Source organism: Argopecten irradians, chromosome 10 (assembly GCF_041381155.1).
Source record: "Argopecten irradians isolate NY chromosome 10, Ai_NY, whole genome shotgun sequence".
Classification (NCBI taxonomy): Eukaryota; Metazoa; Mollusca; class Bivalvia; order Pectinida; family Pectinidae; genus Argopecten; species Argopecten irradians.
Genome location: NC_091143.1, coordinates 16,942,065 through 16,967,418, shown reverse-complemented (window position 1 = coordinate 16,967,418; position 25,354 = coordinate 16,942,065). Strand labels below are relative to the sequence as shown.

The 25,354-nt window shown below is 33.8% G+C and overlaps 15 non-coding genes across 15 annotated transcripts; all 15 read left to right on the top strand.

Annotated features, from left to right (window-relative positions):
* Positions 1-3,626: 3,626 nt before the first annotated feature.
* Positions 3,627-3,701, top strand: Trnar-ucg (transfer RNA arginine (anticodon UCG)). The gene has a single exon. It is a non-coding gene; the product is annotated as a tRNA-Arg (tRNA).
* Positions 3,702-5,374: 1,673 nt separating this feature from the next.
* Trnar-ucg (transfer RNA arginine (anticodon UCG)) lies at positions 5,375-5,447 on the top strand. Its single transcript has one exon. It is a non-coding gene; the product is annotated as a tRNA-Arg (tRNA).
* Positions 5,448-6,197: 750 nt separating this feature from the next.
* On the top strand, positions 6,198-6,270 carry Trnar-ucg (transfer RNA arginine (anticodon UCG)). Its single transcript has one exon. It is a non-coding gene; the product is annotated as a tRNA-Arg (tRNA).
* An 895-nt stretch (positions 6,271-7,165) lies between these two features.
* On the top strand, positions 7,166-7,238 carry Trnar-ucg (transfer RNA arginine (anticodon UCG)). Its single transcript has one exon. It is a non-coding gene; the product is annotated as a tRNA-Arg (tRNA).
* An 811-nt stretch (positions 7,239-8,049) lies between these two features.
* Positions 8,050-8,122, top strand: Trnar-ucg (transfer RNA arginine (anticodon UCG)). Its single transcript has one exon. It is a non-coding gene; the product is annotated as a tRNA-Arg (tRNA).
* An 896-nt stretch (positions 8,123-9,018) lies between these two features.
* Trnar-ucg (transfer RNA arginine (anticodon UCG)) lies at positions 9,019-9,091 on the top strand. Its single transcript has one exon. It is a non-coding gene; the product is annotated as a tRNA-Arg (tRNA).
* A 749-nt stretch (positions 9,092-9,840) lies between these two features.
* Trnar-ucg (transfer RNA arginine (anticodon UCG)) lies at positions 9,841-9,913 on the top strand. The gene has a single exon. It is a non-coding gene; the product is annotated as a tRNA-Arg (tRNA).
* Positions 9,914-10,828: 915 nt separating this feature from the next.
* Positions 10,829-10,900, top strand: Trnar-ucg (transfer RNA arginine (anticodon UCG)). Its single transcript has one exon. It is a non-coding gene; the product is annotated as a tRNA-Arg (tRNA).
* Positions 10,901-12,664: 1,764 nt separating this feature from the next.
* Trnar-ucg (transfer RNA arginine (anticodon UCG)) lies at positions 12,665-12,737 on the top strand. The gene has a single exon. It is a non-coding gene; the product is annotated as a tRNA-Arg (tRNA).
* Positions 12,738-13,365: 628 nt separating this feature from the next.
* On the top strand, positions 13,366-13,438 carry Trnar-ucg (transfer RNA arginine (anticodon UCG)). The gene has a single exon. It is a non-coding gene; the product is annotated as a tRNA-Arg (tRNA).
* A 7,407-nt stretch (positions 13,439-20,845) lies between these two features.
* On the top strand, positions 20,846-20,918 carry Trnar-ucg (transfer RNA arginine (anticodon UCG)). Its single transcript has one exon. It is a non-coding gene; the product is annotated as a tRNA-Arg (tRNA).
* Positions 20,919-21,775: 857 nt separating this feature from the next.
* On the top strand, positions 21,776-21,848 carry Trnar-ucg (transfer RNA arginine (anticodon UCG)). Its single transcript has one exon. It is a non-coding gene; the product is annotated as a tRNA-Arg (tRNA).
* Positions 21,849-22,588: 740 nt separating this feature from the next.
* Trnar-ucg (transfer RNA arginine (anticodon UCG)) lies at positions 22,589-22,661 on the top strand. Its single transcript has one exon. It is a non-coding gene; the product is annotated as a tRNA-Arg (tRNA).
* An 884-nt stretch (positions 22,662-23,545) lies between these two features.
* Trnar-ucg (transfer RNA arginine (anticodon UCG)) lies at positions 23,546-23,618 on the top strand. The gene has a single exon. It is a non-coding gene; the product is annotated as a tRNA-Arg (tRNA).
* Positions 23,619-24,473: 855 nt separating this feature from the next.
* Trnar-ucg (transfer RNA arginine (anticodon UCG)) lies at positions 24,474-24,546 on the top strand. Its single transcript has one exon. It is a non-coding gene; the product is annotated as a tRNA-Arg (tRNA).
* Positions 24,547-25,354: the final 808 nt, after the last annotated feature.

Below are 25,354 nucleotides of genomic sequence, written 5' to 3'. Positions count from 1 at the left end.
AATTTTTGGGGATACTTAAATCTCGATTTTGAGGTTATTTATTGTAAGTTTACTAATATAGTATCTTAGATCCTTTACATATTTTGTTTTTATCCACGAAATGTAAAGGCTTGGTATGTATTTCAGGTCCTGTTAACGAGGTCTTCTTATAAATGATGGACAACTTTTTTGTGGATTGAACAGCCTTTGTTTTTCAAACCAAGTATTTGTGAAACAATGGACAAAATCCTGTATTATATTGAATGTTTCTCCAAAGCTGGTGTAGTTTTAAGTGAAGCATTTGACTTTTGATGTCGTAATCTAAAGTTCATTGATCAAAAATGCAATTAGTTGATGTGTATTATGGATTGTAATCAATGATACTTTCTAGAGACAATAATTTTAAATGTTTACAAAAATTATCATGAAACTCTATTCCTGCTAAAATATAAGATGTTATTTTGAGCAATGTACATACCAATTAAAGAAAACTGACGATAGACCTGAACGTTACCATATTTGGATGGTAATCGGGACCACTGTTCAGCTACTATTCCATTAACCACAAAGGATATCTATGGTTGATTTTATTCGTCGCATCCTTTCCTAGTACAAACGACAAAATCAACTGAATCATTGCGTCCATATGTTTCTGTTATACAGATGAGTCCTTTTTATTCACAAGTATGTACACAATAATGTATTTGCAATTTGTTTACATGTGAATATTGTTGTTGTTACACATAGCGTAATTGTTCAATAATTACTATATTTACCATGGAAAAGTTGAAGGAAATAATTGGCACAGTTAATAGGAACAATGTCTGTTTTTGTATAACTGATTCAGGAATACTGTTTACAGCATTTCGTTACTTGATTGGTTCAGCACTTTTCGACTTATTTAGCCTAAAATCAATACATCAACAAAGAACTTTTTTCAAAGGCTGATTCAGCATTACTTATCGGATTATTTCTCTAGGAAGTCTTGTACTTCATGGGTTTCACAAGAAAGTTCAATTTCAAAATGTCCGTATTTTCATTATACTTCTTTTTTGGAGTAGTTCGTTACTGTATATTTCAAACGGGCGCAACCTTAGTAGTTAAAGATATGTCAAGTTGAATTTGAAAGAACTTTCTTTAAGTATACACTTAGATAATTATTGTTGACTTTTATGTGAATTATTATCAACATGGCAAAGAAATATCAGTTGTTCAAAAAGTATATTGTGACGGATTATGCTATCTGTTAATAGGTGGAAGTTATTTCTTATAAATTTATGATGATTTGATGTTCCCATTGTTTTATAGATATCTAGTTAACACTATTGTACTCATTGTATTTCTTTTATTATTGCATAATGGAAAAGAAATTTTGAATGTGATGCTTTATCTAGTCTGTTGATATATTGATTTCAAATGCTTATATTAAATGAAATGTGAGGAGCCTTCGGGGCCCCAACCCCGGGGGTCCTATTTGCTGGGAACATTAAAAGATTATTTTTAAAGATAAAAAAAAGGCGTCCGACTTCGGATCGGAAGATTGCGAGTTTCGAGTCTCGTCGTGGCCTGATATATTCTGTTTGTGCGAGTAGGTGTGAAGCTATTCCACTAAAGTGAGTTTCCAATTAAACAGTGGATGATATACATGATATTGTTAACTTTAAAACTTATTGATTCATACAGTATTCACAATTTTATATTTCATTTTCATAGATAGTTAAGTCCCCTCTCCATTACAACTATTCCGTGTTGTACTTCTGATATTTCATCCGATTTCAAGGTTTTTTTGTATACGTTAATATTATAACAACAGACGTCAACAGCTGTCGGGTTCGAGATAAAAACGATGATGAAGACTATGATGAAGTTTCGGTGTATATCATAGATATCAAGTAGTTATTGCCTATGTGAAGATTATAATAGCAGTCGTCAACAGCTGTAGGAATTTCGCGATAACTAACATGACGATTGAAGACTATCGATGGAGTTTCTGATATATCTTCCAGTTATCTAAGGTGTTACTGCCTATGTTAAGATTTTATAATAGCAGTCGTCGACAGCGACGGAGTCGAGGAAAATCACGATGATGAAGACTATGAAGGAGTTTCTGATATATCTTCCGTTATCATGGAGTTTACTGCCTATGTTAAGATAAATAATAACAGGCAGCTTCAAACTGCTGACGGGATTAGAGAGATACTGGACGATGATGACATATGAAGTAATTTTGTGGTCGGACATTATAGAGTTTACTCAGGTATATACATTAAGTTTCTCTTGGGTGTTATATAGTTTTCAATGTTTTAAATACATATTGTTTGATTTCCGAACAATTGCTCACCAAACGAAGTCTTTTGAAGCCATTGTATATACAACTTACAACTTAACAAGTTTGTTTGTACTTTGAAGCAAATATCTCGGGACGTCTAAACTAATGATCCATAAAATTGTATTGGTAATTTTCATTCATCGTGTCCGCGTGGGCCTACTTGGATAAGGAGTCCGAATTCGGAATCGGAAAGATTGCGCGTTCGAGTCTCGTCGTGGTCGATATATTTTTTAGTTCGATTAGGTGTGTAGCTAGTCACTAAGTTTCCCAATATAAAATATGGATGATGTACAGATTTTGATATAATTTAAAACTTAACTGTATTCATCAGTTTCACAATTTTATATTATTTCAATTTCCTTAAACAGTAAAGTTCCATCACTACATTAACTTTCCGTGTTGTAATATTGATATATTGATCCGATACAAGTACCAAGGGGTTATTGCGTATGGTAATCCATTACTATAAACATACGTCAACTGATGAAGAGCGGGGTTCGAGACCAATCAGGAATGAAGGGTCTATGAAAGTTTTGGTAACGCTATCAAAGGAGTGATTGTCTATCGTTAAGATTATAATGAGAACTTGTCATATTCAGCTGTTGGAGTTCGAGATAAAAACGATCATGATGACCTTGTTGCCTTCTGATTTAAACATTGACGATTCAAGTAGGTGACGGCCCTTGTTAAGAACGATGAAGCATATGTCGACCAAGCTAGCGGATTTCTCAAAGAAACACGATGATGTTCTATAGATATTTTGGTATTATTATAGATAATCCATTGTAATTTATTTTAAGATGTGTATAGCATGTTACCTAACTCTGTGTTGGAGTTCGAGATATACACGTTATTATGTCTCTAGATTTATGAACTGTTAATGATTTATTTTTTACCATATTGGTGATTGAGTGATGCAGTGTAGATGTTCAACAGATCGCATTGGGTAAATACAACAAATGTTATTCAAATATTCTTGGAGAGTTTCCAATGTTCTGCTGACGACAAAACTATGAAAGTCCTTTTCATTACAAAACACAGCATACTGATTAGTCCACGAATCACATTATAGAATTGTATTTGCATGTTTGCGCGTGGTTCTTCTATTTTACCTTAATGTCAAATCATGAAACAAAAACAAGTGAAGATTGGAAGTGCAAACTAGCATAAAATATTGATGTGAAAGATGTGGTCAGACTATCAATTAAACTACTGTTACATTTGTAAATATAATATATTACCTTAAATCGACATTTCGAACATTTTAAGAGGCTCATCTTGTTAAAAAATAAATATTGACTTTTATGTATTTATCAAGGACCGCGTGGCCTAATGGATTAAGGCGTCCGACTTCGAATCGGAAGATTGCGAGTTCGAGTCTCGTTCGTGGTCGATATATTTTTTGGTTCGATTAGGTGTGTAGCTATTCACTAAGTTTCCAATTAAACTGTGGATGATATACAAGATTATTGATAACTTTAAACTTATGCTGTATCATCAGTATCACAATTTTATATTTCCTTTCCTAGATAGTAAAATCCCCTCACCATTAACTTTCCGTGTTGTACTTCTGATATATCATCCGATATCAAGGGGTAATTGTATACGTTAATATTATAACAACAGACGTCAACAGCTGTCGGAGTTCGAGATAAACACGATGATGAAGACTATGAAGAAGTTTCTGGTATATACATCCGATATCAAGGAGTTATTGCCTATGTTAAGATTATAATAACAGCAGTAGTCGAACTGCTGATGAATATGACGGTAGTTTCGCGATAATTTAGCATGACATAATAACTGGCGATGCATGACGATGAAGACTATGAAGTAATTTTGTGGTCGACATTAGAGCGTTATCGGTAAATCATATGTTTCTCTTAGGGTTCTATATTTATTAATGTTTTTAACATATATTTTTTGATTCCGAACCAATTGCTAACAAACTAAGTTTTTGAAGCCAAATGTTCAACTAAAAACTTAACTAGTTTGTTTGTACTTTGAAGCAATATCTCGACATCTAAAACTAATCATCCAAAAATTGTATTGGTAATTTCATCATCAAGACCGCGTGGCCTATTAATGGATAAGGCGTCCGACTTCCGAATCGGAAGATTGCGAGTTCGAGTCTCGTCGTGGTCGTTACATTTTTGGTTCAATTAGTTGTGCAGCTATGTTTTTCAATTGTACTATGGATGATATACAGATATTGACAAATTTAAATCAAAATAACTGTATCACAACTATCGAGATTTTTTTTTATTTCATTTCCTAGATTGTTAATATTGCCCTTACTAATAACTTCTCATATTTTACTGTTCGCGTCTGATCCGATACAGTACCAAGGGGTTATTGCTTATGTAATCATTACTATAACATACGTCGACTGATGTACGGGGTTCGAGACCAAAAGGAATGATTAAATTGAACGCTGGTGATGCAGTTTGGTTTCAACTTGTCAATTTATGTATCATCATGATACCTTGTTGCCTTGATTTAACATAGATTTGTATGACGGGGACGTCGACGATGAAAGCATATTTACAGTAGCGGATTTTCTCAAAGAAACATAGTTCTATAAATATTTGATGTATTTTTTAATGTAATCATTGTAATTTATTTTAATGTGTATATTGTTGCTAACTGGTGTTGTTGTTGAAGAGTTTATAATTTCGATTTTGATGTTAATGAATTTATTTTTACCCATATTTGTATGGTGATGCCAGTGTGATTATCAAGTCCCCAAAAAATTGGGTACAAAATGGTTTCATTTGGGATAGTTTTCAATGTTCCTGACGACAAAATGAAAGCCTTTTCATAAAACGCATTCTATTAGTCACGAATCACTTTAGGAATGTATTTGCATGTTTGCTGTTGTGCTATTTTACCTTATTAAATCAAAACAGTGAAGATTGCTGCAAACGCATAAATTTGATGTGAAAGATGTGGCAGACATCAATTTAAACACGGTACATATTGTATATACATTATACCTTAATCGACATTTAGACATTTAAAGCTCAATTTGTTAAAAAAAATGTATTGACTTTTATTATTTATCAAGACCGCGTGGCCTAATGGATAAGGCGTCCGACTTCGAATCGGAAGATTGCGAGTTCGAGTCTCGTCGTGGTCGATATATTTTTTTGGTTCGATTAGGTGTGTAGTTATTCACTAAGTTTCCAATTAAACAGTGGATGATATACAGATATTGATAACTTTAAACTTATCTGTATCATCAGTATCACAATTTTATATTTCATTTCCTAGATAGTAAAATCCCCTCACCATTAACTTTCCGTGTTGTACTTCTGATATATCATCCGATATCAAGGTTTAATTTGTATACGTTAATATTATAACAACAGACGTCAACAGCTGTCGGAGTTCGAGATAAACACGATGATGAAGACTATGAAGAAGTTTCTGAATATATCATATCATCCGTTATCAAGGAGTTATTGCCTATGTTAAGATTATAAAGCATACGTCAACAGCTACGGAGTTCGAGATAAACACGATGATGATGAGACTATGAAGGAGTTTCTGATATATCATCCGTTATCAAGGAGTTTACTGCCTATGTTAAGATCATAATAACAGGCGTCAACTGCTGTCGAGGTTCGCGATAAACATGACGATGAAGACTATGAAGTAATTTTGTGGTCGACATTAGAGCGTTATCGGTTAATCATATGTTTCTCTTAGGGTTCTATATTTATTAATGTTTTTAAGATATTTTTTGATTCCGAACCAATTGCTAACAAACTAAGTCTTTTGAAGCAAATGTTCAACTAAACTTAACTAGTTTGTTTGTACTTTGAAGCAATATCTCGACATCTAAACTAATCAATCCAACAATTGTATTGGTAATTTCATTCATCAAGACCGCGTGGCCTAATGGATAAGGCGTCCGACTTCGAATCGGAAGATTGCGAGTTCGAGTCTCGTCGTGGTCGTTACATTTTTGGTTCAATTAGTTGTGCAGCTATGTTTTCAATTGTACTATGGATGATATACAGATATTGGACAAATTTATATCAAACTGTATCACAACTATCGAGATTTTTTATTTCATTTCCTAGATTGTAAAATCCCCTTACTAATAACTTCTCATATTTTACTGTTCGCGTCTGATCCGATACAGAACCAAGGGGTTAGTGCTTATGTAATCATTACTATAACATTACGTCGACTGATGACGGGGTTCGAGACCAAAGGAATGATTAAATTGAACGCTGGTGATGCAGTTTGGTTTCAACTTGTCAATTTATGTATCATCATGATACCTTGTTGCCTTGATTTAACATAGATTTGTATGACGGGTGTCGACAATGAAAGCATATTTACAGTAGCGGATTTTCTCAAAGAAACATAGTTCTATAATATTTGATGTATTTTATAGTAATCATTGTAATTTATTTTAATGTGTATATTGTTGCTAACTGGTGTTGTTGAAGAGTTTATAATTTCGATTTTGATGTTAATGAATTTTATTTTTACCATATTTGTATTGGTGATGCCAGTGTGATTATTCAAGTCCATTGGGTACAAATGGTTTCATTTGGGAAGTTTCAATGTTCCTGACGACAAAATGAAAGCCTTTTCATAAAACCGCATCTATTAGTCACGAATCACTTTAGGAAATGTATTTGCATGTTTGCTGGTTTGCTATTTTACCCTATTAAATCAAAAACAGTGAAGATTGCAGCAAACGGATAAATTTGATGTGAAAGATGTGGCAGACATCAATTTAACACTGTACATTTGTAAATATACATATACCTTAATCGACATTTCGACATTTAAAGCTCATTTGTTAAAAAAAAATTATTGACATTTATTATTTATCAAGACCGCGTGGCCTAATGGATAAGGCGTCCGACTTCGAATCGGAAGATTGCGAGTTCGAGTCTCGTCGTGGTCGATATATTTTTTGGTTCGATTAGGTGTGTAGCTATTCACTAAGTTTCCAATTAAACAGTGGATGATATACAGATATTGATAACTTTAAACTTATCTGTATCATCAGTATCACAATTTTATATATTTCATTTCCTAGATAGTAAAATCCCCTCACCATTAACTTTTGTTACTTCGTGATTCAAGGGGTAATTGTATACGTTAATGACGTCAACAGCTGTCAGAGATCGAGATCATGAAGAAGTTTCGGTATATCATCCGAGTATCAAGGAGTTATTGTATATGTTAAGATTATAATAGCATACGTCAACAGCTGTCGGAGTTCGAGATAAACACGATGATGAAAGACTATGAAGAGTTTCTGGTATATCAACCGAATATCAAGGAGTTATTGCCTATGTTAAGATTATAATAGCATACGTCAACAGCTGTTGGAGTTCGAGATAAACACGATGATGATGACTATGAAGGAGTTTCTGATATATCATCCGTTATCAAGGAGTTACTGCCTATGTTAAGATCATAATAACAGGCGTCAACTGCTGTCGAGGGTTCGCGATAAACATGACGATGAAGACTATGAAGTAATTTTGTGGTCGACATTAGAGCGTTATCGGTAATCATATGTTTCTCTTAGGGTTCTATATTTATTAATGTTTTTTAACATATTTTTTGATTCCGAACCAATTGCTAACAAACTAAGTCTTTTGAAGCAAATGTTCAACTAAACTTAACTAGTTTGTTTGTACTTTGAAGCAATATCTCGACATCTAAACTAATCATCCAAAAATTGTATTGGTAATTTCATTCATCAAGACCGCGTGGCCTAATGGATAAGGCGTCCGACTTCGAATCGGAAGATTGCGAGTTCGAGTCTCGTCGTGGTCGTTACATTTTTGGTTCAATTAGTTGTGCAGCTATGTTTTCAATTGTACTATGGATGATATAACAGATATTGACAAATTTATATCAAACTGTATCACAACTATCGAGATTTTTTATTTTCATTTCTAGATTGTAAAATCCCCTTACTAATAACTTCTCATATTTTTACTGTTCGCGTCTGATCCGATATACAGAACCAAGGGGTTAGTGCTTATGTAATCATTACTATAACATACGTCGACTGATGACGGGGTTCGAGACCAAAGGAATGATTAAATTGAACGCTGGTGATGCAGTTTGGTTTCAACTTGTCAATTTATGTATCATCATGATACCTTGTTGCCTTGATTTAACATAGATTTGTATGACGGGTGTCGACGATCGAAGCATATTTACAGTAGCGGATTTTCTCAAAGAAACATAGTTCTATAATATTTGATGTATTTTATAGTAATCATTGTAATTCATTTTAATGTGTATATTGTTGCTAACTGGTGTTGTTGAAGAGTTTATAATTTCGATTTTGATGTTAATGAATTTATTTTTACCATGATTTGTATTTGGTGATGTGCCAGTGTGATTATCAAGTCCATTGGGTACAAAATGGTTTCATTTGGAAGTTTCAATGTTCCTTGACGACAAATGAAAGCCTTTTCATAAAACCGCATCTATTAGTCACGAATCACTTGAGGAATGCATTTGCATGTTTGCTGGTTTGCTATTTTACCTTATTAAAATCAAAACAGTGAAGATTACTGCAAACGCATAAATTTGATGTGAAAGATGTGGCAGACATCAATTTAACACTGTACATTTGTATATACATATACCTTAATCGACATTTCGACATTTAAAGCTCATTTGTTAAAAAAAAATGATTGACTTTTATTATTTATCAAGACCGCGTGGCCTAATGGATAAGGCGTCCGACTTCGAATCGGAAGATTGCGAGTTCGAGTCTCGTCGTGGTCGATATATTTTTTGGTTCGATTAGGTGTGTAGCTATTCACTAATGTTTTCCAATTAAACAGTGGATGATATACAGATATTGATAACTTTAAACTTAATTGTAATCATCAGTATCACAAATTTTATATTTCATTTCCTAGATAGTAAAATCCCCTCACCATTAACTTTCCGTGTTGTACTTCTGATATATCATCCGATATCAAGGTTTTATTGTATACGTTAATATTATAACAACAGACGTCAACAGCTGTCGGAGTTCGAGATAAACACGATGATGAAGACTAATGAAGGAGTTTTCTGATATATCATCCGTATAAAGGAGTTACTGCCTATGTTAAGATTATAATAGCAGTCGTCGGGACAGCTGACGGAGTTCGAGATAAACACGATGATGAAGACTATGAAGAAGTTTCTGGTATATCATCCGATATCAAGGAGTTATTGCCTATGTTAAGATTATAATAACAGGCGCTAACTGCTGTCGGGGTTCGCGATAAACATGACGATGAAGACTATGAAGTAATTTTGTGGTCGACATTAGAGCGTTATCGGTAAATCATATGTTTCTCTTAGGGTTCTATATTTATTAATGTTTTTTAAGATATTTTTTGATTTCCGAACCAATTGCTAACAAACTAAGTCTTTTGAAGCAAATGTTCAACTAAACTTAACTAGTTTGTTTGTACTTTGAAGCAATATCTCGACATCTAAACTAATCATCCAAAAATTGTATTGGTAATTTCATGCATCAAGACCGCGTGGCCTAATGGATAAGGCGTCCGACTTCGAATTGGAAGATTGCGAGTTCGAGTCTCGTCGTGGTCGTTACATTTTTGGTTCAATTAGTTGTGCAGCTATGTTTTCAATTGTACTATGGATGATATACAGATATTGACAAAATTTAAATCAAACTGTATCACAACTATCGAGATTTTTTATTTCATTTCCTAGATTGTAAAAATTTGCCTTAATAATAACTTCTCATATTTTACTGTTCGCGTCTGATCCGATACAGAACACTCGGAAGGGGTTAGTGCTTATGTATTATCATTACTATAACATACGTCGACTGATTGACGGGGTTTCGAGACCAAAGGTACTGATTGAAATTAAACGCTGGTGATGCAGTTTGGTTTCAACTTGTCAATTTATGTATCATCATGATACCCTTGTTGCCTTGATTTAACATAGATTTGTATGACGGGTGTCGACAATGAATCATATTTACAGTAGCAGATGACTTTTCTCAAAAAGAAACATAGTCTATAAACTATTTGATGTATTTTATAGTAATCATTGTTAATTTATTTTAATGTGTATAATTGTTGCTAACTGGTGTTTGTTGAAGTGTTTAAAATTTCGATTTTGATGTTAATGAATTTTCATTTTTACCATATTTGTATTGGTGATGCCAGTGTGATTATCAAAGTCCATTGGGTACAAATGGTTTCATTTTGGAAGTTTCAATGTTCCTGACGACAAAATGAAAGCCTTTTCTCATAAAACCGCATCTATTAGTCACGAATCACTTTAGGAATGTATTTGCATGTTTGCTGGTTTGCTATTTTACCCTATTAAATCAAAACAGTGAAGATGCAGCAACGGATAAATTTGATGTGAAAGATGTGGCAGACATCAATTTAACACTGTACATTTGTATTATATCAATATACCTTAATCGACATTTCGACATTTAAAGCTCATTTGTTAAAAAAAATATTGACTTTTATTATATATCAAGACGCGTGGCCTAATGGATAAGGCGTCCGACTTCGAATCGGAAGATTGCGAGTTCGAGTCTCGTCGTGGTCGATATATTTTTTGGTTCGATTAGGTGTGTAGACTATTCACTAAGTTTCCAATTAAACAGTGGGATGTTATATACAGATATTGATAACTTTAAACTTATCTGTATCATCAGTATCACAATTTTATATTTCATTTCCTAGACAGTAAAAGTCCCCTCACCATTAACTTTCCGTGTTGTACTTCTGATATATCATCCGATATCAAGGGGTAATTGTATACGTTAATATTATAACAACAGACGTCAACAGCTGTCAGAGTTCGAGATAAACACGATGATGAAGACTATGAAGAAGTTTCTGGTATATCATCCGATATCAAGGAGTTATTGCCTATGTTAAGATTATAATAGCATACGTCAACAGCTTGTTCGGAGTTCGAGATAAACACGATGAATGAAGACTATGAAGGAGTTTCTGGTATATCACACCGATATCTAAGGAGTTATTGCACTATGAAGATGTTATAATATTAGATACGTCAACAGCTGTTGGAGGTTCGAGATAAACACGATGATGATGACGAAGGAGTTTCTGAGTATATCATCCGTTATCAAGGAGTTACTGCCTATTAAGATTAAGATTTTTTTTTTACTAATAAACAGGCGTCAACTGCTGTCGGGGTTCGCGATAAACATGACGATGAAGACTATGAAGTAATTTTGTGGTCGACATTAGAGCGTTATCGGCTAAATCATATGTTTCTCTTAGGGTTCTATATTTATTAATGTTTTTAACTGATATTTTTTGATTCCGAACCAATTGCTAACAAACTAAGTCTTTTGAAGCAAATGTTCAACTAAACTTAACTAGTTTGTTTGTACTTTGAAGCAATATCTCGACATCTAAACTAATCATTCCAACAATTGTATTGATAATTTCATATCAAGACCGCGTGGCCTAATGGATAAGGCAGATATTGAGTCTCGTCGTGGGTCGTTACATTTTTGGTTCAAATTTAAATCAAACTGTATCACAACTATCGAGATTTTTTATTTCATTTCCTAGATTGTAAAATCCCCTTACTAATAACTTCTCATATTTTACTGTTCGCGTCTGATCCGATACAGTACCAAGGGGTTATTGCTTATGTAATCATTACTATATCATACGTCGACTGATGACGGGGTTCGAGACCAAAGGAATGATGAAATTGAACGCTGGTGATGCAGTTTGGTTTCAACTTGTCAATTTATGTATCATCATGATACCTTGTTGCCTTGATTTAACATAGATTTGTATGACGGGTGTCGACGATGAAGCATATTTACAGTAGCGGATTTTCTCAAAGAAACATGGTTCTATAATATTTGATGTATTTTATAGTAATCATTGTAATTTATTCTAATGTGTATATTGTTGCTAACTGGTGTTGTTGAAGAGTTTATAATTTCGATATTGATGTTAAGAATTTATTTTTACCATATTTGTATTGGTTTGGTGATGCCAGTGTGATTATCAAGTCCATTGGGTACAAATGGGTTCATTTTTGAAGTTTCAATGTTCCTGACGACAAAATGAAAGCCTTTTCATAAAACCGCATCTATTAGTCACGAATCACTTTAGGAATGTATTTGCATGTTTGCTGGTTTGCTATTTTACCTTATTAAATCAGTGTGAAGATTGCTGCAAACGCATCAATTTGATGTGAAAGATGTGGTAGCTATCAATTTAACACTGTACATTTGTATATACATATACCTTAATCGACATTTCGACATTTAAAAGCTCATTTGTTAAAAAAAATTATTGACTTTTATTACTTTATCAAGACCGCGTGGCCTAATGGATAAGGCATCCGACTTCGAATCGGAAGATTGCGAGTTCGAGTCACGTCGTGGTCGATATATTTTTTGGTTCGATTAGGTGTGTAGCTATTCACTAAGTTTCCAATTAAACAGTGGATGATATACAGATATTGATAACTTTAAACTTATATCTGTATCATCAGTATCACAATTTTATATTTCATTTCCTACATAGTAAAATCCCCTCACCATTAACTTTCCGTGTTGTACTTCTGATATATCATCCGATATCAAGGGGTAATTGTATACGTTAATATTACAACAACAGACGTCAACAGCTGTCAGTGTTCGAGATAAACACGATGATGAAGACTATGAAGAAGTTTCTGATATATCATCCGTTATCAAGGAGTTACTGCCTATGTTAAGATCATAATAACAGGCGCTAACTGCTGTCGGGGTTCGCGATAAACATGACGATGAAGACTATGAAGTAATTTTGTGGTCGACATTAGAGCGTTATCGGTAAATCATATATTTCTCTTAGGGTTCTATATTTATTAATGTTTTTAACATATTTTTTTATTACGAACCAATTGCTAACTAACTAAGTTTTTTGAAGCAAATGTCCAACTAAACTTAACTAGTTTGTTTGTACTTTGAAGCAATATCTCGACATCTAAACTAATCATCCAAAAATTGTATTGGTAATTTCATTCATCAAGACCGCGTGGCCTAATGGATAAGGCGTCCGACTTCGAATCGGAAGATTGCGAGTTCGAGTCTCGTCGTGGTCGTTACATTTTGGGTTCAATTAGTTGTGCAGCTATGTTTTCAATGATACAGTGATCATTGTGACAATGATTGTGCAGCTATGGATGATAAACAGATATTGACAAATTTAAATCAAACTGTATCACAACTTTCGAGATTTTTTATTTCATTTCCTAGATTGTAAAATCCCCTTACTAATAACTTCTCATATTTTACTGTTCGCGTCTGATCAGATACAGTACCAAGGGGTTATTGCTTATGTAATCATTACTATAACATACGTCGACTGATGACGGGGTTGGAGACCAAAGGAATGATGAAATTGAACGCTGGTGATGCAGTTTGGTTTCAACTTGTCAATTTATGTATCATCATGATACCTTGTTGCCTTGATTTAACATAGATTTGTATGACGGGTGTCGACGATGAAGCATATTTACAGTAGCGGATTTTCTCAAAGAAACATGGTTCTATAATATTTGATGTATTTTATAGTAATCATTGTAATTTATTTTAATGTGTATATTGTTGCTAACTGGTGTTGTTGAAGAGTTTATAATTTCGATTTTGATGTTAATGAATGTATTTTTACCATATTTGTATTGGTGATGCCAGTGTGATTATCAAGTCCATTGGGTACAAATGGTTTTATTTTGGAAGTTTCAATGTTCCTGACGACAAAATGAAAGCCTTTTCATAAAACCGCATCTATTAGTCACGAATCACTTGAGGAATGTATTTGCATGTTTGCTGGTTTTCTATTTTACATTATTAAATCAAAACAGTGAAGATTGCAGCAAACGTATAAATTTGATGTGAAAGATGTGGCAGACATCAATTTAACACTGTACATTTGTATATACATATACCTTAATCGACATTTCGACATTTAAAGCTCATTTGTTAAAAAAAAAATTATTGACTTTTATTATTTATCCAGACCGCGTGGCCTAATGGATAAGGCGTCCGACTGGACTTCCGGTTTGGACTTTGATGCGAATGGACGTTTGTCTATGTGCGTAATTCAAATCTGTCAAATCTGTCAACATCGGTGGTAAGGAAGGGTCATTGACCCTAAATTTGTGACTTTTGAATATTTATATATATATGCTGATTACCCGCTGAAATATTATTATGTGACTTTTTCTGCGTATTTTGACATTTTCCCCTATTCCCGTTTCCGGTTTTTACCGGGGGGGATGGCGGCCTCGGGAGGAGGCTCCGGTGGGAAGAGACAATATTCTAAAGATAACACTGTTGTAGTGGATGTGTTGGATAACAAAAATATCAAGGCGGCACGTGTTATTCATGAAATATCGGAACTTTGTGGTGAGGGTTCAGTTTTCGCTTGTGTCCCGAAATCTGGAAACCTTTTTGAAGTGACCTTAGAAGGTAGAGCTGGAATAAACATTTTATTGGATGGTGTTGTTGTTGATGGTAAAAGGTTTGATTGTCGCGATATCACTCAGCGGTTTACGCTTGTGAGTTTCCTCCATCTTCCTGCCTATATTAGTGACGATGAAATCGTGAATAAGCTTCAGCAGCTTAATGTTGAAATGGTTTCGCCGATTAAACGTCGTTTTTATCAAGGGACAACTGTTGCTGATGGTACGCGATATGTGCGTGTGAAATTGCCCCCGACATTGAAATACCTACCGTATACAATGAAATTTGGAACTGATTACTATCGGGTCATTCATGATAATCAGCTGAAGGTATGTACACTATGCTACTCGGATCAACATTTGTTCCGCGAATGTCCACAGTTTGTGTGTTTCACGTGTGGAGGTCAAGGTCATTTCAGGAGGGCTTGCAAAACACAGCCGTGTGTGCGATGTGGAGAGATTCGATTTGAGTGTGATTGTTCGCGCGCACCCAGGTGTGTCGACACTCTTTGTGACAGGTGTGGGCGCTATGACTGTACATGTTTTGACACTGGCGATAACCAGTATAGCGGAGATTCGGACGAGGTGTGTGATATTGCCAGTGATGATGTCTCGCGCTCTGAAGTTGGAACCGCAGATTCCATTCCGTTACCTGATGGGCATGGTGATAGCTCAGAATCTATGAGCACCAGTGGTGGGGATGATGACGCTGACGACGACGCGATGATGATGATGATGATGATGGCGGCGGTGATGCTGATGGTGGTTGGTAGTGACGGTCTTTGTTCGGATGTCGATCGTGAATCAGAATCCGTCCAGAGTCAGAACACTTTAACTGACGGTAATGATGTTTGCTTTGGCGACGTCCTCGCGCAGCCAATGTGTTCCAAGTTTTGGGATAACGATGGTGTAGAGGAGGAGGGGGATGATGATAAGAAAGTAACTGAGAGACATGGTGTTGCTCAGGGAAAAGATTTTTTAAAATTAAAGGTTGGAGATGGCGGAGTAAAGAAAAAGAAAAAGAAGAAGAAAGCCAAAAAAGTTAAATAATTTTTATAATGAACTTTGTCTTGTTGTGTTTTTTTATGTTTACGGTATCATCCATAAATGTTAACGGATTAAGAGATGTTGTAAAAGTTAAGAATTTATTTGAATATTTTCAGTATCATAATTATAAAGTTGTTTTATTGCAAGAAACTTTCTGGGATGACACTTTTGTCAATCAAATAAGTCACCTGTGGAAAGGTAAGGATTTTTTTTTAACAATAGTAATGATAACAGGAAAGGTGTCGCTATTTTAGTGTCTAATGATTTAAAAGATGGTTTTATTGATTTTGATGGTTATGACGGAAGAGTTTTACGATTAAGATAACGATTGATGATAATGTTGGAATATTGTTAATATATATGCCCCGAATGTTGTTAGTGAAAAAAATTTTTTTTTGAACGGTTGAAAGTTTGGTTAGGACCTTTTTTGGAGAATCTGATTACAGGGGGTGATTTTAATACTACTCTGTCCACTCTAGATCGTACGGGTGCTACAGTACATACGGTGAATCCTAGTGTGTCGGCATTGAAAAGTCTTATGTTTTCATGTGATATTCACGATATTTGGAGAATTAGAAACAAAAATTGTGCTGTTTTTTCACGCAAACGAGTGAGTTTAGATACTTTATCGCAAAGTCGTATAGACTACTTTCTAGTAGCTAAATCCATAAGTTCTTTTGTACAAAATGTATACTATAATGATACTTCGTTCAGTGATCATTGCTTTGTAGTTATGAAAATCGACTGTGATAGTGAAAGTAAAGGTCCAGGTATTTGGATTTTTAATAATTGTTTTTTGTTAGAAGATGATTTTAATACAAAAATAAGGTCTTTAATAGATTCTGCTAAACATTGTCCCTTATATGTCAATGAACCTAAAGTTTGGTGGGATAATTTGAAATATAAAATTAAAAGTTTTCTCGAGTTTACGGTAAGGATCGAAGAAAACAGAAAATGTCCGAGTTTTATAAGATTCAGAATAAACTGCATAATTATTCTTGTGATATAGCCAATGGGAGATCCTTTTGATTTTAGTAAATATGATGAGCTTAAGCAGAATTTACAGAAAATTTGAACAAGAAAAATGTAATGGTGCTGTTTTGCTGTTTTAAGATCTAAAGCGAAATGGGCTGTGGATGGTGATAAAAAACACTAGTTATTTTTTAAAATTAGAAAAGTACAGACAGAATTGTAATACTGTCAAAAGTTTACATGATGTTGATGGCAATGTTTTATCAACGCCAGATGAAATGTCTAATGAAATATTCAATTTTTATAACGAATTGTATAATTGTATAGAAACAGATGACAATGATATTGAGAATGTTTTATCTTTTATTGATAAACGAGTAACTGATGAAGATAGAGTTAAATGTGATTTGCCTGTGACTATTGATGAAATACAAAAGGCATTATTGTCCATGTCTAAAAATAAAAGTCCAGGCTTAGATGGTTTGACTGTTGAATTTTATTGTCACTTTTTGATGATTTAAAATACATTTTTCCTCGAATTGTACAAAGTATATGGGAAGAAAGGGAGTTGACCAGAAGTATGAAGCAAGGAGTTATTAATCTTGTTTATAAAAAAAGGGGGTATAAAACTTTGTTGAAAAATTGGAGACCTATCAGTCTTTTAAATGTTGATTATAAAATTTTAGCTCGGGTTATGTCTGAGCGACTTAAATTTGTTTTACCTTCTATTATTTCTGATTTTCAGTCTTGCTGTGTGGTTGGGCGTGATATAGCGGATACTATTTTTTGTGTGCGAGATATTATCGATCTACTTCGCAAGAAGATTGTGAGGGATATATCCTTAAAATTGATCAGGAAAAGGCATTTGATCGTGTTAGTCATTCGTATCTATTTAAAGTTTTAGAAAAATTTGGTTTTGGGGGAAAATTTTGTTGATTGGATTAAGATATTTTACACTAATATTTCAAGTTCTGTAAAATATAATGGCAATCTTACCAAATTTAAATCCATCCGAACTCAGTAAGGCAGGGCTGTCCAATTTCTGCGATGTTATATGTTTTGGCGGCAGAACCTTTGGGAAATATGATTTTGAAATCTCCAGATGTTAATGGTATCACTGTTCCTAATAAAAATTTTGATCTAAAGTGTATCAACATGCGGATGATACTACTTTGACACTTGGAAATAAAATGTGTATTGAAAATGTTTTTAAATTATTGGAAATTATAGTAAGGGATCTGGTGCCAAAATTAATAAAGATAAGTCAGAAATTCTATGTGTTGGCCAAGGTAATATTTCGCCAAATGAGCTTGATAAGTTTCGTATAAAATTATGCGAAGAAGTTATTGTGTGTCTTGGTGTGTATGTTGGTATAAGATTTGCGTTTATGCAATGAAAAGAATTGGGATAATAAGGTTGCTAACTATTAGAAATACTTTGAAAATGTGGTCCCAGAGACAGTTAACTATACAAGGGAGAGCTATTGTGATCAATTCATTGTTGATGTCTAGATGTTGGTATTGTCTAACGTCACATACAATACCTCTGCAGCTATTACTGAAATAAAAAAAACTATGTATTGATTTTTTGTGGCATAAAATGCACATTTGGTCGCTGATGACACCATTATTGGCAAAAGAAAAGATGGTGGTTTGAATGTACCTGATATTGAGTTAAAACTTAAAGCATTTAGATTAAAATTTCTTTTAAGGTGGTTAGATACATCTTGCAGAGCAGTCTGGAAATGTACGGGTCAGTATTTTTTTAACAAATTTCTGAATTTAAATCTCGATTTTGAGGTTATTTATTGTAAGTTTCCTAATAAGTATCTTAGATCTTTACCCATTGTTTATCACGAAATGTTAAAGGCTTGGTATGTATTTTCAGTCTGTTAATGAGTGTCTTCTATAATGAGGACAACTTTTTTGTGTATGAACAGCCTTTGTTTTTCAACCCAATATTTTTGAACAATGACAAACCTGTATTTTATTGAATGTTTCTCCAAAGCTGGTATAGTTAAAGTGAAGCATTTGACTTTAGAAGTTGTATCTAAGTTCATTCACTCAAATGCAATAGTTGATGTTATTAAGGATAGTAATCCAGATATTTCTAGAGATATGATTTTAAATGATTATAAAATTATCATGAACTCTATTCCTGCTAAATATAAAGATGTCATTTTGAGCAATGTACATACCAATATAAGAACTGACGTAGACCTTTCGTTACATATATGGATGGTAATGGGACAACTGTACAGCTCTATCCAAAAACTACAAAGATATCTATGGTTGTTTCATTCGTCGATTTTTCAGAAGACCAAAATCAACTGAATATTGGTCAAATGTTTTTAATAGCATGAGTCCTACCACAAGTCTTTACAATAATGTATTTGCCATTTTTACCATGTGATATTGTTGATGTTCACTATCGTATTGTTCATAATACTATATTTTACCATGGAAAAGTGAAGAAAATTGGCACAGTTAATAATGACCAATGTCTAGTTTGTAAAACTGATTCAGAAACTTTACAGCATTTGTTTCTTGATTGTTCAGAACTTTCCGATTTTTTAGCCTATATCCAAACATTAACAAAGAAACTTTTTTCAAAGGCTGATCAGAATTACTTATCGGATATTTCTCTAGGAAGTCTTGTACTTCTGGGTTTCACAAGAAAGATCAAATTCACTAATCCGTATTTCATTAACTTCTTTTTTGGAGTAGTTCGTTTCTGTATATTTAAAAGGCGCAACTTAGTAGTTAGTGATATGTCAAAGTTGAATTTGAAAACTTTCTTTAAGTATACACTTAGAAAATATTTTGATTATATTAGACATTATTATCAAATGGCAAAGAAATATCAGTTGTTCAAAAAGTATATTGCTGCAGATAATGTATTGTTAAAAGGTGATGATATTTTTTTAAATTCTAATGATTTGAGTTCCTTTGTTTTAGATATCTAGTTAACACTATTGTACTCATTGTCTTTGCATTATTATTGCAAATGAAAAGAAATTGAATGTATGCGTTATAAAGTACTGTGATATATTGATTTCAAATGTTTATATTAAATGAAATGTGAGGAGCCTTCGGGGCCCCAACCCCGGGGGTCCTATTTGCTGGGAACATTAAAAGATTATTTTTAAAGATAAAAAAAAGGCGTCCGACTTCGAATCGGAAGATTGCGAGTTCGAGTCTCGTCGTGGTCGATATATTTTTTGGTTCGATTAGGTGTGTAGCTATTCACTAAGTTTCCAATTAAACAGTGGATGATATACAGATATTGATAACTTTAAACTTATCTGTATCATCAGTATCACAATTTTATATTTCATTTCCTAGATAGAAAAATCCCCTCACCATTAACTTTCCGTGTTGTACTTCTGATATATCATCCGATATCAAGGTTTTATTGTATACGTTAATATTATAACAACAGACGTAACAGCTATTAGATAAACACGATGATGAAGACTATGAAGAAGTTCTGGTATATCATCCGATATCGGAGTTCGTTAAGATATAATAGCAGTCGTCGACAGCTGTCGGATTCGATGATGAAGACTATGAAGAAGTTTCTGGTATATCATCCGATATCAAGGAGTTATTGCCTATGTTAAGATTATAATAGCATGCGTCAACAGCTGTTGGAGTTCGAGATAAACACGATTACTATGAAGAAGTTTCTGATATATCATCCGTTATCAAGGAGTTACTGCCTATGTTAAGATCATAATAACAGGCGGCAACTGCTGTCGAGGTTCGCGATAAACATGACGATGAAGACTATGAAGTAATTTTGTGGTCGACATTAGAGCGTTATCGGTATGTCATATGTTTCTCTTGGGGTTCTATATTTTTTAATGTTTTAAACATATTGTTTGATTCCGAACCAATTGCTAACAAACTAAGTTTTTTGAAGCAAATGTTCAACTAAACTTTACTAGTTTGTTTGTACTTTGAAGCAATATCTCGACATCTAAACTAATCATCCAAAAATTGTATTGGTAATTTCATTCATCAAGACCGCGTGGCCTAATGGATAAGGCGTCCGACTTCGAATCGGAAGATTGCGAGTTCGAGTCTCGTCGTGGTCGATATATTTTTTGGTTCGATTAGGTGTGTAGCTATTCACTAAGTTTCCAATTAAACAGTGGATGATATACAGATATTGATAACTTTAAACTTATCTGTATCATCAGTATCACAATTTTATATTTCATTTCCTAGATAGAAAAATCCCCTCACCATTAACTTTCCGTGTTGTACTTCTGATATATCATCCGATATCAAGGTTTTATTGTATACGTTAATATTATAACAACAGACATCAACAGCTGTCGGAGTTCGAGATAAACACGATGATGAAGACTATGAAGAAGTTTCTGGTATATCATCCGATATTAAGGAGTTATTGCCTATGTTAAGATCATAATAGCAGTCGTCGACAGCTGACGGAGTTCAGATGAACACGATGATGAAGACTATGAAGAGTTTCTTCGAAAATATCATCCGTTATCAAGGAGTTACTGCCTATGTTAAGATTTAAAATATAGTTGTCGACAGCTGACGGAGTTCGAGATAAACACGATGATGAAGACTATGAAGGAGTTTCTGATATATCATCCGTTATCAAGGAGTTACTGCCTATGTTAAGATCATAATAACAGGCGTCAACTGCTGTCGGGGTTCGCGATAAACATGACGATGAAGACTATGAAGTAATTTTGTGGTCGACATTAGAGCGTTATCGGTATGTCATATGTTTCTCTTGGGGTTCTATATTTATTAATGTTTTTAACATATTTTTTTTTATTCCGAACCAATTGCTAACAAACTAAGTCTTTTGAAGCAAATGTTCAACTAAACTTTACTAGTTTGTTTGTACTTTGAAGCAATATCTCGACATCTAAACTAATCATCCAAAAATTGTATTGGTAATTTCATTCATCAAGACCGCGTGGCCTAATGGATAAGGCGTCCGACTTCGAATCGGAAGATTGCGAGTTCGAGTCTCGTCGTGGTCGATATATTTTTTGGTTCGATTAGGTGTGTAGCTATTCACTAAGTTTCCAATTAAACAGTGGATGATATACAGATATTGATAACTTTAAACTTATCTGTATCATCAGTATCACAATTTTATATTTCATTTCCTAGATAGTAAAATCCCCTCACCATTAACTTTCCGTGTTGTACTTCTGATATATCATCCGATATCAAGGTTTTATTGTATACGTTAATATTATAACAACAGACGTCAACAGCTGTCGGAGTTCGAGATAAACACGATGATGAAGACTATGAAGAAGTTTCTGATATATCATCCGTTATCAAGGAGTTACTGCCTATGTTAAGATTATAATAGCAGTCGTCGACAGCTGACGGAGTTCGAGATAAACACGATGATTAAGACTATGAAGGAGTTTCTGATATATCATCCGTTATCAAGGAGTTACTGCCTATGTTAAGATCATAATAACAGGCGCTAACTGCTGTCGAGATTCGCGATAAACATGACGATGAAGACTATGAAGTAATTTTGTGGTCGACATTAGAGCGTTATCGGTTAATCATATGTTTCTCTTAGGGTTCTATATTTATTAATGTTTTTAAGATATTTTTTGATTCCGAACCAATTGCTAACAAACTAAGTCTTTTGAAGCAAATGTTCAACTAAACTTAACTAGTTTGTTTGTACTTTGAAGCAATATCTCGACATCTAAACTAATCATCCAACAATTGTATTGGTAATTTCATTCATCAAGACCGCGTGGCCTAATGGATAAGGCGTCCGACTTCGAATCGGAAGATTGCGAGTTCGAGTCTCGTCGTGGTCGTTACATTTTTGGTTCAATTAGTTGTGCAGCTATGTTTTCAATTGTACTATGGATGATATACAGATATTGACAAATTTATATCAAACTGTATCACAACTATCGAGATTTTTTATTTCATTTCCTAGATTGTAAAATCCCCTTACTAATAACTTCTCATATTTTACTGTTCGCGTCTGATCCGATACAGAACCAAGGGGTTAGTGCTTATGTAATCATTACTATAACATACGACGACTTATGACGGGGTTCGAGACCAAAGGAATGATTAAATTAAACGCTGGTGATGCAGTTTGGTTTCAACTTGTCAATTTATGTATCATCATGATACCTTGTTGCCTTGATTTAACATAGATTTGTATGACGGGTGTCGACAATGAATCGTATTTACAGTAGCGGATTTTCTCAAAGAAACATAGTTCTATAATATTTGATGTATTTTATAGTAATCATTGTAATTTATTTTAATGTGTATATTGTTGCTAACTGGTGTTGTTGAAGTGTTTATAATTTCGATTTTGATGTTAATGAATTTATTTTTACCATATTTGTATTGGTGATGCCAGTGTGATTATCAAGTCCATTGGGTACAAATGGTTTCATTTGGGAAGTTTCAATGTTCCTGACGACAAAATGAAAGCCTTTTCATAAAACCGCATCTATTAGTCACGAATCACTTTAGAATGTATTTGCATGTTTGCTGGTTTGCTATTTTACGTTATTAGATCAAAACAGTGAAGATTGCTGCAAACAAATAAATTTGATGTGAAAGATGTGGCAGACATCAATTTAACACTGTACATTTGTATATACATATACCTTAATCGTCATTTCGACATTTAAAAGCTCATTTGTTAAAAAAAATATTGACTTTTATTATATATCAAGACCGCGTGGCCTAATGGATAAGGCGTCCGACTTCGAATCGGAAGATTGCGAGTTCGAGTCTCGTCGTGGTCGATATATTTTTTGGTTCGATTAGGTGTGTAGCTATTCACTAAGTTTCCAATTAAACAGTGGATGATATACAGATATTGATAACTTTAAACTTATCTGTATCATCAGTATCACAATTTTATATTTCATTTCCTAGACAGTAAAGTCCCCTCACCATTAACTTTCCGTGTTGTACTTCTGATATATCATCCGATATCAAGGTTTTATTGTATACGTTAATATTATAACAACAGACGTCAACAGCTGTCGGAGTTCGAGATAAACACGATGATGAAGACTATGAAGAAGTTTATGGTATATCATCCGATATCAAGGAGTTATTGCCTATGTTAAGATTATAATAGCATACGTCAACAGCTGTCGGAGTTCGAGATAAACACGATGATGAAGACTATGAAGGAGTTTCTGGTATATCAACCGATATCAAGGAGTTATTGCCTATGTTAAGATTATAATAGCATACGTCAACAGCTGTTGGAGTTCGAGATAAACACGATGATGATGACTATGAAGAAGTTTCTGATATATCATCCGTTATCAAGGAGTTACTGCCTATGTTAAGATCATAATAACAGGCGTCAACTGCTGTCGAGGTTCGCGATAAACATGACGATGAAGACTATGAAGTAATTTTGTGGTCGACATTAGAGCGTTATCGGTTAATCATATGTTTCTCTTAGGGTTCTATATTTATTAATGTTTTTTAAGATATTTTTTGATTCCGAACCAATTGCTAACAAACTAAGTCTTTTGAAGCAAATGTTCAACTAAACTTAACTAATTTGTTTGTACTTTGAAGCAATATCTCGACATCTAAACTAATCATCCAACAATTGTATTGGTAATTTCATTCATCAAGACCGCGTGGCCTAATGGATAAGGCGTCCGACTTCGAATCGGAAGATTGCGAGTTCGAGTCTCGTCGTGGTCGTTACATTTTTGGTTCAATTAGTTGTGCAGCTATGTTTTCAATTGTACTATGGATGATATACAGATATTGACAAATTTATATCAAACTGTATCACAACTATCGAGATTTTTTTATTTCATTTCCTAGATTGTAAAATCCACTTACTAATAACTTCTCATATTTTACTGTTCGCGTCTGATCCGATACAGAACCAAGGGGTTAGTGCTTATGTAATCATTACTATAACATACGTCGACTGATGACGGGGTTCGAGACCAAAGGAATGATTAAATTGAACGCTGGTGATGCAGTTTGGTTTCAACTTGTCAATTTATGTATCATCATGATACCTTGTTGCCTTGATTTAACATAGATTTGTATGACGGGTGTCGACGATGAAGTATTTTTACAGTAGCGGATTTTCTCAAAGAAACATAGTTCTATAATATTTGATGTATTTTATAGTAATCATTGTAATTTATTTTAATGTGTATATTGTTGCTAACTGGTGTTGTTGAAGAGTTTATAATTTCGATTTTGATGTTAATGAATTTATTTTTACCATATTTGTATTGGTGATGCCAGTGTGATTATCAAGTCCATTGGGTACAAATGGTTTCATTTGGGAAGTTTCAATGTTCCTGACGACAAAATGAAAGCCTTTTCATAAAAACCGCATCTATTAGTCACGAATCACTTTAGGAATGTATTTGCATGTTTGCTGGTTTGCTATTTTACCTATTAAATCAAAACAGTGAAGATTGCTGCAAACGCATAAATTTGATGTGAAAGATGTGGCAGACATCAATTTAACACTGTACATTTGTAT